Below are 19,234 nucleotides of genomic sequence, written 5' to 3'. Positions count from 1 at the left end.
CATAACATAACATAACGATTGGGCTTTCCAATGCTTGGTTACCATCAGCAGGCCTAACAAAGTTTGATATCCCACTAGTCAAAGGCATATTTTGAAAATGCTCTTTTGGAAATACTCTCTCTAAGGTTAGCAACTTTGCTCTAGGATTTTTTATATGGAAAGATGGATTCATGCTGGAAGATATATTTGGTTTTAATTTAAAGAGGCCAAAGATGCTGGTGTACACTTAGGTACCTTTCCTGTTGAGAATCTCACTCAAAATGGAAAAGATAAGCAAAATGATCTCTGTTAGCCAAATTCAGTGTGCAATTCATATTTCTGTTTTTGGGGTTAGTGTGGTAGGAATGGAAGGACAATACAACCCCAAGTTTTACAGTGCTCGATCGGAACAACATGGAATTAAGCTAAGGACAGATTAGAATAGAAATGCCTTCAAAAACAGTAGGAGATCATTGATTATGCAAACATCTGCAAGATGTCATTTCTACAGTTCGGCAGCAAAAACCATATTGCATCTACCAAAAGGATTAAAATGTTTATATCTGTGAAAAAACATAGGGCCTCATTACAAGCTCGGCGGTAGCCATGCCGCTGTTGGTGGCATGGCTGCCGCCAAAATCGCGTCCGGGTCCCTAGAATGGGGAATTACCAGGCCATTCCGAGTTTGGAGGGCCCGGTAATTCCTCCCTCCAGGAACCCGGGCCCGGACCTTCCCCATTCCCATTTCTGCCCCTATAGGGCTGAATGGGAATGGGAGAGGGAGCAAACAACGTGCCGATTACGAGTGGCCCGTTGTTTTCTCCCTCTTCCCCTCGCGGGACCCGGTAAGGACGCCTGGTTTTACCAGGCGTCCTTACCGGGTCCCGTGAGGGGACCTCGTAATGTAGCGGAACAGGTTTAACAAGTGCATGGGAGGACAGGTCAATGAGACCCCCCTCCCCTGCAGTCCCCTCCTTGTGATGTCTATGACTCGTCTGGGGACCCCCTGCCACCAGGGCCCAGGTGGTGGGTGGACCACTGGCCGACATATTGACCAAACGTACTGTATTAGGCTAGGTCCTGGAAACCATTTTGAAACCCAGAACTCCATTTTAAGACATGATTCCTCGTGCACTGCAGCACGGCCCCCACCTTCAGAGAGTCCTCACCTGCCCCTGTTGCCTCCGCTCCCTGGCAGATCCGCTGAAAGCACATTCCCACGAACAGTCGGACATGAGCTAATGTTAGAGCAAACACTGTATCTGTCACCTTCCGCAGTGCATCACTATGCTCAGCGTGACCCGGGTAGCGGGGCTGGCTTGGAAAATAACTGTAAATTGTCCTCGATGAAACAAAAGCCTCGATCTTATACCAAGAAACTGTTTATACAGATATATATATATCTATAAATATATATTGCATTACAATGATATTCCTTCTGCACGACCCCCTTGACAAAAATCTACAAACACTGTAAGAGTAGAAGAATGTGTTGTTGTGTGACAAAATGGTCACGATACTCAAACCCCCTCAGTTATGTGCAAACACTCAGTGCCCCTGCCCTCCTACTATGTGCTCCTCTAGGGGTAATGTAAAGAGAGTGATATCAAGTCCTTATGCCATGATTACCCTGATGCTGCTAGAGTGCAAAGGAACACAAGCGCGACAGTATTGTAAGCTCATGTAAATTGTTTAAGGAGATACATGGAATGCCATCAAATGTGAATGTAAGAGTTTAACGTGTATTACTGCTGTCAACCATATTGGTCTTTTGCTCCTGCGTGCTCCACCAACCCTAATGCTACCTCACGTATCGTGTTTACCATATAATGCAAGAGCTGCTAATTTTGCAAATACTTACCGTGTAGTGATTAATAGAAATGTTGATATAGTTAACATGTTTTGAAATGACTATGTACTGGTGCAAAGAATATAGACGTGTAACCCTTTAGAAAACCAATAAGCATTATACATTATACGAATCCCTTTGTTTACAATATAATTTGCAGCATACAAGAAGAATATCAGCGTGGGCATATCCAAGGCCACCTCCCCTCCCTTCCCATTGAAGCCTGCCAGAGAAAGCAAAGGCCCGAGCTACACCCCCTCACCTCCCCAAATTCGGCTGGAGCCGCTTCAAGCATTCATGTTCCCCCGCAGCTCACATGGCCATGAACAGCCACCTGAATTATTTACAGCCCAGCAGCAAAATCCGGCCATAACCAGAGGCCAGAGGTGCCCCCTCATAGGTCCCACGGCCCACCAGTTCACCCCAGATTAATGATGCTTGTAAAAGAAGACACCTAATATTGCACCAACATTGTGTAAAAGCATCTGTCATTACTTCTAACGAGACCCAAAGCTCGGACAGCTTACCCCGTGCCCTGAGACCCGACCCCGTGGCCTATGATGCCTAGTCAACAGGATAACAGCAACCCTGTATTGATGTATCGTCAAAGTACTCCACCTAATGTGCATTCCTCCTTGTTGTATTAACCTGTAGAATAACCTATTATAGGATTTACAGGACAACTGACATTGCAGCATTGAATGAATGGGGTGTGCATGGCCATTAGGGCAGAAAGCCAAGAAAGACGTCCATCAATGACACTGACCATGCCTGGCCGGACAGCACCTCCCGGATGAGCCCAGCGGACCTGCCCACCCCACGTTGGTACCCGGCGATGTCCACCAACCACAAAGCGACGCATCACAGCTGCACATATAGTTAGTCGACGCCACCCAATCCCCATGTACATGTGCCCCCTATAGTGTGTAGGTGCCTATGACACTTTTTGTAAACATAAACACCTGTCTTTGCGATTGTCAGGCAGAGCGCTCTCGGAGTTTGCAGAGTTCTTTGCATGGCCTATTTGACTTAGATAAACTTCCATCAAGCTCACCCGCACTTGGTCCTAGCCTTATTCCCATTTTGGGAGAGTCCATTACTGCCTCTCATTGCAGGGAGGGTCGTGCTATCTGGGGACGCTCACCTTCACGGGTCTGCCTCCTTTTGCGGAGCCCGTTAACCCGTTCTGTCAGGATCGTAATGAGGCCCATAGGCTTTGAAGTTGAGTCACGTTTGGATCTCGAGGATACATTTCATTTGAAGCAATGCTTAAAATATTCTGGGCTGTTACCGAAAAGTACTTTATGAGCTATGGCAAGCAGTTTATAGTCTATCCTGCTTCATGTGTGGAGCCAATGCAGTTTTCTGAAAACCAGGGAGATGTGGACATATGTGGGGGTTTAAGTAACACTCTTGGCCATTGGATTCTATATATCCTGTAAATGTGGGATAGAGGAATCAGGAATGCTAACAAAGTGATTTACAATAATCTAATCTGTAAACTATAAATGTTCTGGCCACACTGACACAATGATATTCTAATATCTGCTTCACTGTAACAACCAGAAATGCAGAGACTGGTCGTAAAGTACACCATGGAGCAGGATTAGCAGTGCTCCTTTGCCATTACCCATTTGTAGAGAAGGATCTAAGTACCCCCACCTCAACCATCTTGCCCACAGCACCTGTATGTTGAATGTCAGAGTGTGAGACACGTGCCGCACCAGTGAAAATACCGATACCTAGGAGAATCTGGGAGGCAAGGTTCCCATTGAGGAAACCATACATGCATGCAAGACAATAAGATGGTCATCTGAATGAAATCCCAGAAGAAACAGGACGGCTGAATGAGGAAGATGAATTGTGACGTCACCACCACCGGCATACAGAGCAAAGTTGACGTATAGAGAAGAGATGCAGAGACGAGAGAATGCAGACAAATCTATAAGGCATCAAGAAAGTATAGAGATGCATGACATATTGGGATCAAGATGAAGAAACATATGCTACCGAAGTAAACAAAGATATCAAGCTACTTCACACGTATACACATGCTAAGAAACGCAAGCAGATTAAGTATTCCTAAAGGCTAGATTTATAGTGAATAGATTGTGTCATGCACCAACATGTACATTCATATATATATATATAGGAGTCAGTAAAGGATGGATGTTCCCACTGTGTATGATAGCAGAGCTGAGCAAAAGAAGGAAGGCCACATTTTCCCATTTTCCAAGTGTTGCGCAGTTCGAAAACAAATTAATTACAGGCGAAACTCAGAAAAGTGAGATTGGGTGAGCCAAGGCCATATCAGACTGGGGTGAACTGACATTGGATAAAAATCCTGTCAAAGAATGAAGCTCCTGTTCAGAAGGCATGGACAAAACCAAGAACACGTCATAGATATATTAAAGAATAGTATTTTAATACACTGAAAGCTCAATTTCGTGGTCTTTAGTCACATGGGGAGATGAAGTTGGACGAGCATGATGGTCACACCTACGCATGAAGGCAGAGCATGCCTTCACTCCCCTGAATTCCCCCGAGCAAAGAACATGTTCAAGGCCGAGTTCAAAGACCTAATTGACAGTGGACCACTGAGGTGATGATGGATGGATTTGCTAATTGGTGGGATGCTATGGTTAATACTAGCTCATCTGCACCTGGACTTACAGCCTGTGTGCTGCTAATGTAGTTTGGGAAGGTACTGACAGAGGTTAGAAAGTAACCAATGATAGAGGACTGCATGATCAAAGGTCCTATAGTTGTGTAGCCAATTAGACGTCGTATATTTAGTGAAGTTCATAGTGACACATTTTTAGGGAAGGGCTTAGTTGCCACACCTGCTGCCAAGAAGCAAATCACATTGTTGTACTGTCCTAAACGAGTATGGATCATATATCTAGATGATCCTTGTAGAACCTATCACACTCACCATTAGGTTTTTGTAGTTTGTCACGTAGGATGACGTTAGTGATACACAGGTTAAACGTTACCTATGACATTTTTTTTATTATAAGAATGTAATTTTTATGAGAGAGATCATGATGAGGGATGTCTATTGATGTCCATTGTACTCCCTGGTTTAAATAATTGATATTAAAACAGAATATTTTGCCAACTACCTGAGTTGTTTCTGTTATTGATGTCTGAGTAAACTCTGCATCCACCATCCATTTCTAAGGCAGTGCTAACCCATCTTAAAGGGCTGGTAGAACCACCAGTTAACATTGCAAGGCACAGCCACCCGTAATGTCATAGAGTGCGAGCCCCCCCCTGTGTACTTGATGATGTACCTGATGGAAAAGACAATCATGCAGAACAGTGCAATGATGTCTACTTACACAACTGCAAGTGATTCAGACGATCTGCTGCTGCCATGGCTGATGAAACCCATGAGAACCACTTGAACACCATAGGAGGTGTTGTACAATGATGCACATATATGAACCAGGATGTGCATTGAGCGCACATTTAGACTGCGCTCAGAGGACCCGTGGGGAACTGATGTACAGCACATAGAAGGTCTGAAAGATTGTCATACTCTACACAATGCTGTAGAACATGTGCATTAGGTGGAATGTCTGACTCCGACCAGGATGAGGCAGGTTACCAGAGGCCACCTTAAGGTGGAAGTTATGATGTAAAGGAAGGACAAATAATCCATCATGCGCTCATTAAGCATATGTGTGAACACATACAAATTCACATTTCACTGTAATATAACTTCACTAAAAGCACATCTATGACAGACATTTAGTGACTACGGGATTACTTATCTAGAATATTTTTTTTTTTTATTCAGCAGAGACGGGTCCATGCCCAGCCACCTCACACATTTTCAGCAGCCATGCCAACCCCGACACCCATGCTCACCTTCCTCCCATATCTCAACACTCATCCCCATTCACCTCCCACATTCCCAATACCCATTCCAACACATTTTCTGCATTCCCACAATCCATGCAAGCCACCCTCCACATCCCCAACACCCATGACCACCCACCTCTCACATTCCAATATCCTTTTTGAAAACATAGTGGTCATGTATTGCCTTTCTCCCCTGTTTCACTACCCAGAGTGCTGCATCTATCTACCCTTACCTGTTTTCTATTCTTTCCACAGTTGTGGATTTTGTGAAGTATTTTTCATTTTAAATATTATTGCAGATGGTGTGGTTAGATAGATAGGACCCGCTAGCCCCCATTGACTTGTGGTTATACCTGTGAGTGGAGAGGGGCTCGAAATGATAATGCCACTGCCTTACATTCCTTGCGTTTTAGACCTGTAAGATGAACAGTGCTGCTTCATTGAGCCCTGCCTTCAGCTATCCACTACTCAACCTTAACCTGACACTGAAAGGGTCCAGACTCCAGGTTCAATAGTGAAATGACTGGCTGAATTCTGCTGATCCCCAAATCCAAAGAAAGAAGTAACAGTGAAGAGGTCCACCCTGTGGTCCACTTTTGGAACCAGAGTGACTTTGTAAAACTCCCTTCTCTGTCTTATTCATATTTTTCGGTACACTGATATTGAGCCAATTAAGGGCCCGAACACTCCTGCTCATCAACCCAGAGCACTACTTGTATTTGTTTGTGTTTTCTCACAGGGTATTTGCTTCTGTTTTTTGGTTTAGTTATTTGCATATTGATTGTATAATTATACATTTTTATAGAAGCTAGAGCATTTTTGTATGTAGTAGTCTTTATATAATTTCTGTTTGGGTTGCTACATCTCAAATCCCTGCCATGGTGCCACAATTCACCCATGGTAAGGCCGCACATGCATGCAGAGCAAAACCGTTATCTCTTTTATAGGACATTATCATATACATACATACGTGCAGAGGCTGTTCCCAGGGTAAAGCTTGTATCTTCAGACCTGCGTGAAAGTTACTGTACCTGCATAGTGGCACATGGTGTCTACGCACCTGGGTGTTGAACTATCAGAACATTTGGTTTACCATACGGTCTTGGTAGTAGTATATCATCTCACCAAAATGTCCCATTCTATTATCTGCAAAGGGATTCCATCAGTCAGCCCTCTTTCCATTGTATTCATCCAAAACGGTGTTTATGTACATTTGACTGCTGATGCAATGATCTCTGGATCACAGCTTTATCAATTCTTTATTTTACCTTCTGTAGAGCCATGTTCGTTGACATAAAGGTGGCATGTGACCATCTCTCCCAACCCAATGTGAAGAGTGAGAATGTAGATCAGGGCCTGAAGCAGTATCCACACTATTATTGATGCATTCAGGGAGTGCCTGGGTGGAACTCTATGACGATCAGAGTTCGCTTAAAATAATCAAATACATAGTTCAACACAAGCAACTTCATTATATGCCAACTATGGGTTTCACCACTGAATGGTAAAAGCAGTGTTATGCCCAATGCAAATGGCCGTCATGAACCAGAATTGCCAGGAGATCCAAAAAGTGTTGCCATTAGTCCAAACCAATCTGATTCTTATCAAAGCACAATATGAGAAATATGCCAATAAAAAATTCAGCCACCCACCAACATATCAACTGGGTCATTTGGTGTGGCAAGCCACAATAAATCCAAGAATGATCATCAAGCGAAATCTATAACTCAGGTTCCTTGATGGTCAATATCACCAATCCACTTACCTGATCCACCATCGCTCCCGAGAAAAGATCATAAACCAAGTGGCAGTATGACTGCTTCCAGCATGTACATGCTTTATTCCATGTGTTCCTGCCCAAGATGGCTCTGGAAGGCCTTACACAGTATGGGCCACCACCACCAGTCATTGTACAACGAAAGCCTGAATATGAAAGAAATGGGACACTAAATTGTAAGTTGAACCGGGGACACCTCTGGCACTTGAATCATTGATGGGGGTACAGACCAGAGCAGTGCTCTTGGGCACTGACTTAGAATGTACATGCTACTCATCTTATGTGCAAGTTCCTTCAAGTACATACCCGTAGACCATGGCCCCTTGGTCCGGATCCTTGGATGGGATGAGCCGTCATGAATCAGACAGCCTTGCACCAGGCAACCCAATTCTGGAGGCATATAACAACTGTGTGCCATTCGTTTATGCATTTGCCCAAATGCTCTAGGTTCTCCAGTAAAAGGCACTGCTTCCCCACACTACCGGGAAGTTATCACCTAGCCTGCGACTGTGGAATCAGCATACACTGACAGGAACTGCTTAACAATCAGTTAGCACTAATTGTAGCAGCATGTCTGCGGACAAAACGCTACTGCTAGGTGGCCATTATGGGTGGTGCCCGGCTATACTGGAAACCCCAACCCACCTGACAGTACTTGTATTGCTCACTCAGAGCAATAGACACGAGCAAGTATGCAAGCACATACCAAACTACTGCCCTTTTCACGCATTTGAAAGGAGTTATTCCTGAGCAGGAAATCCACCCAGCAGTTGCACTTGGGAGGTGGACTCACGACACAGCAAGAATCAGAGGTGGTGCAGTGCAGCAACCAGTGGCAGCGTCTGCTCCAGAGACCCTGCCGGCATAGATACGTGCTAGCCTCACAGTGAAGTGATTGGTGTGTACTTGGTTAACATGTGTTTTACTCTTTATTACCCATGCGTCATGCTGAAGGTGGATTAACTGAGTAATGCTTGCCTACGGAGACTCCAGAGAAATCTCTGTGAAACTATTTTGTCCAGCTACAATACATGTCATACTTGTACAGAACCATACATGCTCGAGACAATGCAACAATCCATGTGGCCAATTGTTTGCTATTGTTGCAGTTCTTAAATATGGTAATGGTGTGTGAATGAGCATATGCGTGTCTGAACAAACATGGTGAACCGCCAGATTTTAGTGCTGATGGAATCTTGGGAAGAGTACCCCAAGGCAGAATACAGCACACACGGGAGAGTGGAGGTGCAGCAGAAATATGTGGTAAATCTAATCCGTTGACCCCCATGTCTTTCTCTAATACAAACAGAAATTCCCTCATCCCGTTTTCCCTTAATCTCCCTTCCTGTGCACTCAAGTACACTAACCCTCTCCCCTTCTGAGAGTTGCGGATTCCAGTGTTCATTCCATTAGCACCAACATATTTAAGGTGAGGCAGGGTGCATGCTATCTTCACAACTGTGTTAGAGCCTGACAGGATGAACTGAGCATTCATTTAAAGTGTATAGGCTCTCCATCATGACAGTAGGGCCCACATACAAATTGCTTTGATTAAAGAGTGTTAGACAGAATCATATGCAGTGCCCTTAGGGACCACTGCACACAATTAAGACTACAATTGGTAATACAATGTCACCTTTGGTACAAGCCTGTACTACACAGTAAAGTGTTAGCAATGGCTGAGCAGCCAGACTTATCTCAAGTGCAAATGAGCGTAGTAGAGATTGCACAAAGGACTACAATTACTGTGACTCAAACAAACACTGACTCAAGGTTTCTGGTACATGTATTTTTAAACCATCTGTTCACAAAACACTTCACTTCTATTAAAATAAAACCACACTCTAAATATACTACATACAATAAGTTCCCCTTGTGCAGGTCAATTCAAAGTAAGTACATTTGGATTTGACATACCAAACAAAAACATTACTGTGGGTTAATCGCGATCACTTTTTGGCAGTAATGACAGTTCGGTCTTACGAAAGAAAAGCGCACCCGCGGGAAGAAAGGTAACCGAAGTCAAACACACTTAGCACATAGAATTAACGCATGAGAATAGGGGATACAAATCATAGGCAATACTTTTGTCAAGGCAAATAGAATCAGAGGACACTTTCTAAAAAAATAGATAAAAGCCAGAGTCAAAATGGGACAGGAATCCTGTTGTCGAGGATCACAAGGTTAGAACAGTTCATGATTTGAGATTGCCAGGAATACTTGGATATTGTCAAAGGGAAGCAAAAGTTATAAGAGGGAAGGAAGAAAAGGACAAGCCTTTGGCAAGGAAAAAAAAGGGTTCAACCCAATTCCTCAAGGTCGGACACAGTACCTTATTTGTTAGAAGAAAGTTGGTGCTACGCCAGTTGTTCCTGGTAGTTCCTGCAGACTCACGGTTCCTGGAGCTTCATTCATGGGGACAAGAAGGAGGACGTCTGGAGCGATCTGCACTACCCAGGGATGAAGCCAGCAACGGCGAAGCAACGGTGAATAAAAGGTGCGCTCCTTTAAAGCAGGAGAGGGCTCTTCAGATGGCTATCCAGACAACTACAGCTCTGTGCAGCGATTTAGACCAAGAAGAGGATTCTCTGGCTGTTGAAGGTGAGCTGGTGGATCCCACCAAGCTCAAGGGAAGAAGACTCCGGACTGGATCTTCTCTGTTGTTGAAGGGCAGATAGCTCAGGACTGCAGCAGGGCTTCACCGGGACTCGGGAGTTGCAGCAGCTGTCTTCTTCTCCACTTCTCTTCGGTTCTTGCAGTTCCAGTGGCGACTCTGACTTCCAGCCCAAGAGCCCTGCCTTTTATGCCAGAATCCCCCATTCAGACAGCCTGGCTGTCAATCACACAGCAGGGGGGTTGTCCAAGTGTGACTTGGGTTTCCAAGGAGACCCTGTGCAGGGGGTGACTAAACCCCTCCCTCACATTCAGCCCACCGAGACACCTAGGCGCAAAAGAGGGCTTCTTCACAGAAGCCCCCTAAAGGACGTCAAACAAAGAAGGCAAACCTGGTTTGGGGCGAAAAGTAAAACACAAGAAAGACTTTAACAAAAAGAAATGGTGACTAAACTCGACCGGAGCCAAAAGAAAACGTATTTGGTCAAGCGGGTTTATGTTCGAGGCTAATACAATAGCCTAAAACAGTACCACGTTTATATACTATAATGGCGGTAGAAAAGTTAGGGTAGATACCACTGCCACCAGCCAAGTCGTAGGGCCTCATTACTAGTCAGGCGTTAAGGGTTTAACGGCGCCGTCGGCACCGTTAACCCTTAACGCCTGATTCACACTTTAATGCCTGCGCCTGCTTTTTTCAGACGTTAAAGTCCAAGGCGCTAAGCGACCTTGGTGCTAATTACGGCACTGTAATTTACGTAGCCGTAATTAGCGCCTTCCCCATCCCCATTATGCCCTATGGGGCAAAAATGGGAATGGGGAAGGGCAAATGGTGAATGGGGAATTACCGCCCCACTCACCTTGGAATGGGACGGTAATTCCGCCATCCACCATGGCGGAATCCGGCATGGACCATGGTGCTAATAGCACCATGGTCCACCGCCTGAGTTGTAATGAGGGTGTTAATGTTAAGGGAGCGAAACAAGGCTCCAAGAGGCACAAACAAAAAGGGGTAGGAATTAACCCTTTCCATAACTCCATGTAAGATGGGGTGTACTGGGTCTCCAGTTTAAAGTGACTATATATAAAGTTAATGGCAACTTTACCTGTTTCTTAGGGACAGTAGTCAGCCCCAGAAAAATTGAGTCAAGGGAAAGTCTCAAAGACAACCCTGTGTCACTGCACTGAAGGTGCTGTGTAACACACAAAAAAAGGTGGGCCTCATGGAGTGGTGTGGCTCCAGAGCCCAAGATCACAAAAACAGTAAAAATACACACAGCAAAGACACTGTAAGAGTGGGAACAAGGTTCACGTTGTTACCAGGTGGAAAAAATAGACCCCAGAAATCCAGCAAAGCTGCTGAGGGACTCACTAGGTGAGGGAAATTAGCCATAAATGAGAATTCTCCCTAACAAAGTGTCTACAACCTTTTTTTTCTATGCAGTCTGTGGTACCGCAGGTCTGTTGTCTGGTCCTTATCATTTTTATAATTTTTCAAATGATCTGGATAAACATCTTAAATACCTGTGGTTGGATGTTCCATTAGTGGAAGGGCAAGGCATTGCACTTCTAATCTTTTCTGACAACTCCATTCCCCTGGCATTTACTGAGTTTGCCGAAGCACCTGTTATTGTTTGTAAGTTTAAGATTATGAAGGTAGGGAGAAGATGATACCATTATAGGATCCGAAAATGGCTAAACACTAATGTCAGTGTAAATGGATACCTTCTCAAAGAAATGTTTTCCTTTGAAAAGTACCTATCTACTTATTGACTAGCATATATTAAGCAGGAGTTTTCCGATATTGGTCTGAGTGGTTATGGCGATTTCCCTGCAGAGTTATTGAATGGTATTGTAGTAAATCTTAATACTATATCCTGGGAATATAAAATGCAAACTAGATCCCTGACTAAGTATTACTTATCATTTTACTCAGGTGGCTTTCATTGAACCGATCTTTCAGTGGCTCGCCGCCATCCACTTTGGTACTTATTTGTGAAATTCAGATGAGCGATTCTTCTATGGCTGGTAATATGACTTGAATAGTAAAGAAACCTAATTACCTTTTACTTTCATCAATCCCTTGGGAGCCACGTGCATATATCCGTGCTTTCATCTTTGGAAGCTTGGGACTGGGGTTCCATGTAATAATGTCCCAGCAAAAATGTCTCCTGACAAAAAAGTTACTCTTGTTGAGATATTTTACATTGGAGATGCAGGAGACACCCCCGAAACCCCAAAATGTTTTTGTTTTTTACAAGGTCTGCAGGGGCCATCCATGCAACCCATCCCCATACATAATGTCACCATATATAATATTGCCAATGTCTTTTCCCGGTGACACTATGAATGGGGATATTATGTATTGGACATTATTACCAGATCCCAGGCTGACACTTGAACTATTTTCCTACTGCTGTATTTATTTATTCCCTATGGAAAATCTGGTCGATTTACTGTAAGCACTAGAAGAGTTCTGCATTGTGTCATGAATAAAAGTGCATAGTTTTTAGACCACACTTTTAAAAAGGGGGGTCAGCAAAGATAGGATCATGATTAGAGCCAGTTGGTCAGCAACGGGCCACGATTTCCTGAAATGTTTCTTAGAAAATGTCTAAAAGCGAGTCTTACATTTCGATCATCAAAATCGGAGGGCATGACCATGTGGGAATCCCATGTGGGCGCAACCAGACCAGTTATGTAGTTCGATCTTGGTGATTTTCTATGCAAATATATATGGACAATATCAGCTCAAAGATAGTGTGATGTAACAGCTTGTCTTGAAATGTTGGGTGGACTTCGAAGTTCTTTTATAACTTTAAATTACTCCTGAAATATGTTTGGGCTAGGAACAATGCAGTTGGAATGATACATGTTCTTAGCAATCACAATGCGTTTCTTGTAGGTACACAATTTGGAAAGAGAATACGATTTAGGGATCCTTTGTAGAAAAAGGCGGAGGTTGCACAGATGGCACTGGCTCCATTTGACCTTTCAGAAAATGTGCCTTTCATGTAATTGACCTGATTTCCAAGTGATAGTGGAAATACATGTGTTGAACCTGGTGGTGATAGGTTAACACTTGTTTTTGACTTTGTTTGTTGTTTTATTATTTATAATGCGCGCCAGACCCAAGGGTATCAGGGCGCAGAAAGAGACAAGAATATTTTCAGCTTAGGTTACAGTGCTGTACAAGTATATACAATAAGGATAAAGTCCACAATTCCAGAAAAGTCAGGAGGTCAAAGAGAAAGAGAACATTTAGATATTATACAGACAGAGGCCGACACAGGTAGCAGATCTTAGAAAATATATACAGGGGAGATAGGAATGAGCTATCAGGCAGCGTGTTGCAAAGAAGCAACATTATATACAGTGAAGGATAGTAGAGTGGAGCCGACGGGGCACCCCATTATTTAATGGTCATTTTCTTTAATCCAATTGATGATGTTGTGTCTGAAGTTTGTGTATGTTTGGTCTGCCCTTATGGCAGGGGGTATGGAATTCCACAGCTGAGCGGCTTTAACTGGGACACTCTATCCTCCAGTTTTAGAAAGTGTAAACCTAGGTACCATCAGGGTATTAGAGTTGGTCATTCTTGTTGGACGGTTGGATGACTGTCTCTTAAATCTTTCTATAAGAAAGCGTGGGGTGGCATTGTTTAGACACTTATGTGTAAGTGAGGCCATTTTTAGTAGAATTTTGTCCTTGGTGGTGAGCCAGATATTCATTCTCCTTGACTCAGAAATATTATCTTTTTTTGCTATACCCAGCGATGCTCCCAGGGCATTGTTTTGGAGAATCTGACTGTATTGATGGTATACGTGTTTGCTCTCAGATATAGGGCATTGCAATAGTCCAGTTTCGATAGAATTAGGGCTCTGGCTAAATTCTTGCAACTGTGCATGGAAAGGAAAGGCTTGGCAGCTCTAATTAGCTTACAGGTATGAGCAGTGGCAGAGGCCATGGAATTGACCTGTTTGGTGAATGATATGGTGGAGTCTAAGTAGAGACCTAATGTTTTAACTTCTTTGGCGACTTCAATGGTATTGTCATCGATGTTAAAGCTGGTGTAATTATGGCCGAGTTTATTAAGGTTGAAGGTGATGCCGAGGATTATGATCTCCGTTCTGTCATCATTCAGGCATAGACCATGCATGGCCATCCATGCCTGGATGATGAGGTACACTCTATTCACCAAGGCCAAATCCTTATCATAATCTCCCGTCAGTGGTATGAGTATCTGGGTATCATCTGCATAGTTAGTTTAGGTGATTCCAAGACCATAGAGATCATAGAAAAGAGGCTTTGTGAATATATAGTACATGTTAGGGGAGACACATGAGCCCTGTGTCACTCCACAGGTAATGGGGATGTAGTTGGCAGATTATGAAGGAGAAAAGACACGCATTGTCCTATTATTTAGGAAGGATTGTATCCAGCCAACGGCTTCTTGTGAGAAGTGCACATCCAAATCCAAGTGTTTACAGAGGACTTTGTGGTCTACCAAATCAAACGCACCTGAGAGGTCAAGTAATAGTAACAGATGTCTTGGTCCTGTGCCGGGGCCTGAAGCCAGACTGACAGACTCCTAAGAGATGGTTTTGTTCTAGATACTGCTGTATTCTGAGGTATGTTATCCTGTCTAAGATTTTGAGCAGGAAAGGAACTGTGGTGATGGGTCTGTAGTATGTGGGTATGGAGGGGTCTAGGGATTGTTTTTGAGGAGTGGGAGAACCCAAGACTCCTTGAGTTTGCTAGGGATAGTACCGGTGGAAAAGGATGTGTTAATTAGCTTCAAGATGAAGGGTGATAGATCCCTAGCAGCATATTTAATAATTTGGGCTGGGCGTGGGTCTCCTTGGCAGTTAGATGTTTTGAGGGTGAGGATGGCTTTTTCAACCTCAAGGATAGGCACCTTGGAGAAGCTGAAACAGCATAAGGGTTTGTGTGAGGGCCTGGCCGTGCTAGATTGTGGGGTTGAGTTGTGAAGTTTTCTTTTTTATTGGTGATCTTGACCTGGAGGTATGCTACTTTGTTAGATGGGGCTTTTTTGAATGCAAGTGCACCAGTTATTGTCCTTCACACAGTTATCTAGCACAGGGATAGGAGTTTTGAGTTCTTTGAGGATTAAGAAAATGTCTTTTGTGCTTGAGTTGGCTTGCAAGATTCTTTTGTTTTAAGAGTCTTGTTTGGCTAGGAGTATGTATTTCTTATAGTGGGTAGATATGTTGCTAAGGTTGGACCTATTATCGTCCAATGGTAGTTGTCTCCATATAGCTTAACTTTTTCTTTTTTCCAGTCTAAGTGATTTGAGGTATGGCGAGAACAAGGTATTCAGATGCATTTGCGTTTGCTCTTTCTCAGTTTTAACAGAGCAATGGAGTCTAGGGCTTCGGGCATTATTTTGTTGTATTCATCGACTAGGATGGAAGAATCGGTGAAATCTGTTAGTGAGTTTAGTGTTGGTAGTATTAGAGGTACAAGTTTTTGGGCCGTAATGCTTTTTTTCAATTTCTAGTGGGAATGGAGGGAGCCGACGTTTTTTTTTTTTTAGTGGTCAGTGTTATGGCTTCTAGAGAGAATGATAGGGGGTGATGGTATGTCCTTGACAGAGGAGTGATGGATGTGATGGAGGCACTACAGTTGTAGCCTGCCACCCAATAAAGAGTTCTTCCTTTGTTGTGGGTTGGAAGAGTCGCTCTTTGACTGAAGACTAGTTCATCGAGAGTGCTGGCGATTAGTGCTGCTTGCTGGTCTTTAGGGTCTTTAAACCCTAGGTTGAAGTCACCTAACAGAAGGATTTGTGATGTATTCTTTAGGTTGTCTGAATGGATGGTAGTTAGGTCCTCTTCAAACGAGCCAATGGGTTAGGGGGGTCTATATAGTAAGTTAATGGTAAGAGTTTGGGAATCAGAGATCGGTAGTTTAGCGATGAGGGATTCATAAGATTTGACATCTGGTGAAGGGGCAAGTCTCATGACTAGGTTGGTTTTGGCTATTGTAGCTATGCCTCCACCGCGGGCCTCGGTCCTGTCTGCTCTGAGTATTGTGTAATCCTCTGGAACTGCAAGCATGAGGGCAGGGCCGGCTGCGGCATGAAGCCAAGATTCGGTGATGGCTAGGAAATCAAATTTTCTATCTGTTGAAGGTCGGCTATCTATGTGGCGTCTACCACTACGGAACGGGCGTTTATTAGGGCCCCTTTGAGAAGAGGGAAATATTACCTGTTAGTGATTTTAATGGGCTCTGGTTATTAGTTGCATTCTCGAGAGGTGCAATAGGTGGTTTGTTACGCTAGCAATTCTTAGGTAATTGATGAGTGGGATAGGTAGTGTTTAAGGTGGAGTTGGTAGGTTTAATTAGTGGCCATATTTTGTTAATATGTGTAATGGTTGTTGACCTGGTGAGAGGTTTGAATAGTGTGGGTAACCTGGAGCAGAGTCTGTGGTTTCTGGTAGAGGAGCTACATTCTCTATAAGTTGTAGGTGGGTCCTGGATGTGAGCATTGGGGCTTAGTGGTGGTGCAGGACACAGGTAGCAGTGGTGTTGATGGGATATCCAAGAATGCTGGTAGATGACCTATCATAGTTGTGTGAGATACAGGTGGGGGGTACAGGCCTGTGGTGCTAGTCATAGAAATCAGATCTAGAATGGCCCTTAGTAGGACTGTATAAATGCCCGTCACATTCATAGTGATGCAGCGCAGTCTGGGGTAGTCAGCTATTTCGTGTAGCTACCAAAGGGTTGTGATAACAGTGTGGATTTGGTAGACTAGTTCAATATCTATCAATAAGGTGGAAAAGCACAATTTGGCGTAGTGGGCTAGTTCAACTTGCTACCAATAGGATAGAGGAATACAGTTTGGCATGGTGGGCTAGTACAAATTGCAGCCAGTGGGTGGAGAAGCACAGTTTGGCGTAGTAGGCTGGTTCGAATTTCTACCAACAGGGTAGAGGAACACAATTTGCCATAGAAGGATAGTTTAAATTGCTACCAATAGGGTAGAAAAACATGGCTTGGCACAGACGGCTAGTTCAAATTGCTACCAATAGGGTAGAAAAACAAGGCTTGGCACAAACGGCTGGTTCAGATTGCTACCAGTAGGGTACAAAAGCACAGTTTGGCATAGAAGGCTAGTTCAGATTGCTACCAAAAGGGTGCAAAAACACAGTTTGGCATAGTAGGCAGGTTCAGATTGCTACCACTAGGGCGCACAAGCACAGTTTTGCAAAGAGGCTAGTTCAGATTGCTACCAATAGGGTGCAAAAACACAGTTGGCATAGTGGGTTAAATCCATTTTGCTACTAAGGGTACGGCATAGGCAAGTAGCAGTTTTCTGCTCGTTTTCATAGCCAACATAAGCAAAGGCAATGATAGGTGGGTATGATCCAGCTCATCGAAATGTAATGTTATGGTAAGGGTTGTTTTAGGGTTAGGGTTGGGGCTAGGGTTAGATTAGGGATTATATTAGGGTTAGGGTTCGGACTAGGGTTAGTTTAAGGTTGCATTAGGGTTAGGGTTAGCTTAGAGTAACATTAGAGTTAGGGTTGGGGCTAGGGTTAGATTAAGGGTTACATTAGGGTTAGAGTTGGGGCTGGGGTTATCTTAAGGGTTACATTAGGGTTAGGGTTAAAGTTGGGGGTTAGGGTTGGGGCTAGGGTTAGATTAAGGGTTACATTAGGGTTAGGGCTAGGGTTAGGGTTGGGGGGTGGTGTTTTGGGGGATAGGGGGGAAGATGTCTCCCACCATTAACGGCTGCAGGAGGCATTTATAATGGAATCCTATAGAAATAGCCTGTTAAAGCAAGTGCTAAAATAGGCAAATTCCACGGCAATCCATATGTTTAACACCTACACAAAAATGACATGCTGGAGATAAACCACATGTTTTTGAAGGCGGAGTTAAAATGAATGCCAGACAAGTAGATATAGTGGATGTGCATTGTGCTTCATTGGGATGATAACAGGAGGGCATTCAGATAAAACTAATTGACAAATATAACACCTCACACTGGGCCTAATTTACAGACGTGTTTTTTAGTGGGAAATTCACAGTAAAACGAAACGCTTTGTATATCAGGCCCACTGAGTTAACTGATTGCATTATCATGTCCTATCCTCTTTTCTTTCAATGCTGCAGGAGATCATTCCTAGATAACATTATGTTAAAACATATAAATAATTAAATTAACAGTTAAATTAATAAATCCATATCATTTCAAGAGAGGACACTGACAAAGCTTACACAATGTAATGGCATTAATATTACAGGTCTTACAAAAATAAAAACTCAAATACAAAAATTGACAAATCAGAAAAAAGGTGTTAGGGTGTTACAAAATGGCCTTACATCTATCTACCTTAACAGATGTCTTTAGAATCTTTATCTATGATGTGATGTTTTGAAGTGTGAGCTCCTTAGTGCTTTTGTTGCAGTTCCTACATATTTATTTGTTGTGCATTTTGTTAGGTGCTTATACAGTAAGTCCATTCTGTTTCAAAGCACCTACAGTGCAACAGGGAGGGAACATGGGATCGACAACAGTGAATACAGTAGAAGATAAAGATGAACCTACTAGGCCTTGTGAGTATGAAGAACATGCAGGTGCAGCAAGAGAGGAGAAGTGAGGTGGGGGGAGTGCTGAAATGTCTTTGCTCGTGTGTGAGAAGCAGATGAAGTGCATAGTAGAGTAAGTGCTATGCGGCCTGAATATTTCTGAATCCAGAATCTTTCTGTTTGATGTGGTTACAATCAAATTGCTCACAAATCATACATAAAACATGATTTCCTCAGTTGAGACATTTTTTTTATCTGAGAGATCATAATAGATCATAATAGATTTCTTAATAGATACTACAGGATAGAAAGTTGAGGACAGTTTAGAAATAAAAGAGATATAATACAAAGTCCTCCAGAGAAAACACATTGGCCCTCATTACGACCCTGGCGGAAATCGAAAAACGATGGCGGAAATGCAATACCGCCATCGAATAGCGCTCGGTGCGATTATGACCCGTCACCGTAAAGTACGATGCCATTAGCGACACCGTAGTGAACGCCAACGCTAACTGCACCAAGTACGCGCACGCGCGCCATGCCAAACCGTAATTACCACCATGGCGCAACGGTACGCGAATTCTGAC

Source organism: Ambystoma mexicanum, chromosome 6q (assembly GCF_040938575.1).
Source record: "Ambystoma mexicanum isolate Mex_15411 chromosome 6q, UKY_AmexF1_1, whole genome shotgun sequence".
In the NCBI taxonomy this organism is placed as follows: domain Eukaryota; kingdom Metazoa; phylum Chordata; class Amphibia; order Caudata; family Ambystomatidae; genus Ambystoma; species Ambystoma mexicanum.
The sequence above is the reverse complement of the archived record's forward strand: the minus strand, read 5'-3'. Positions refer to the sequence as shown.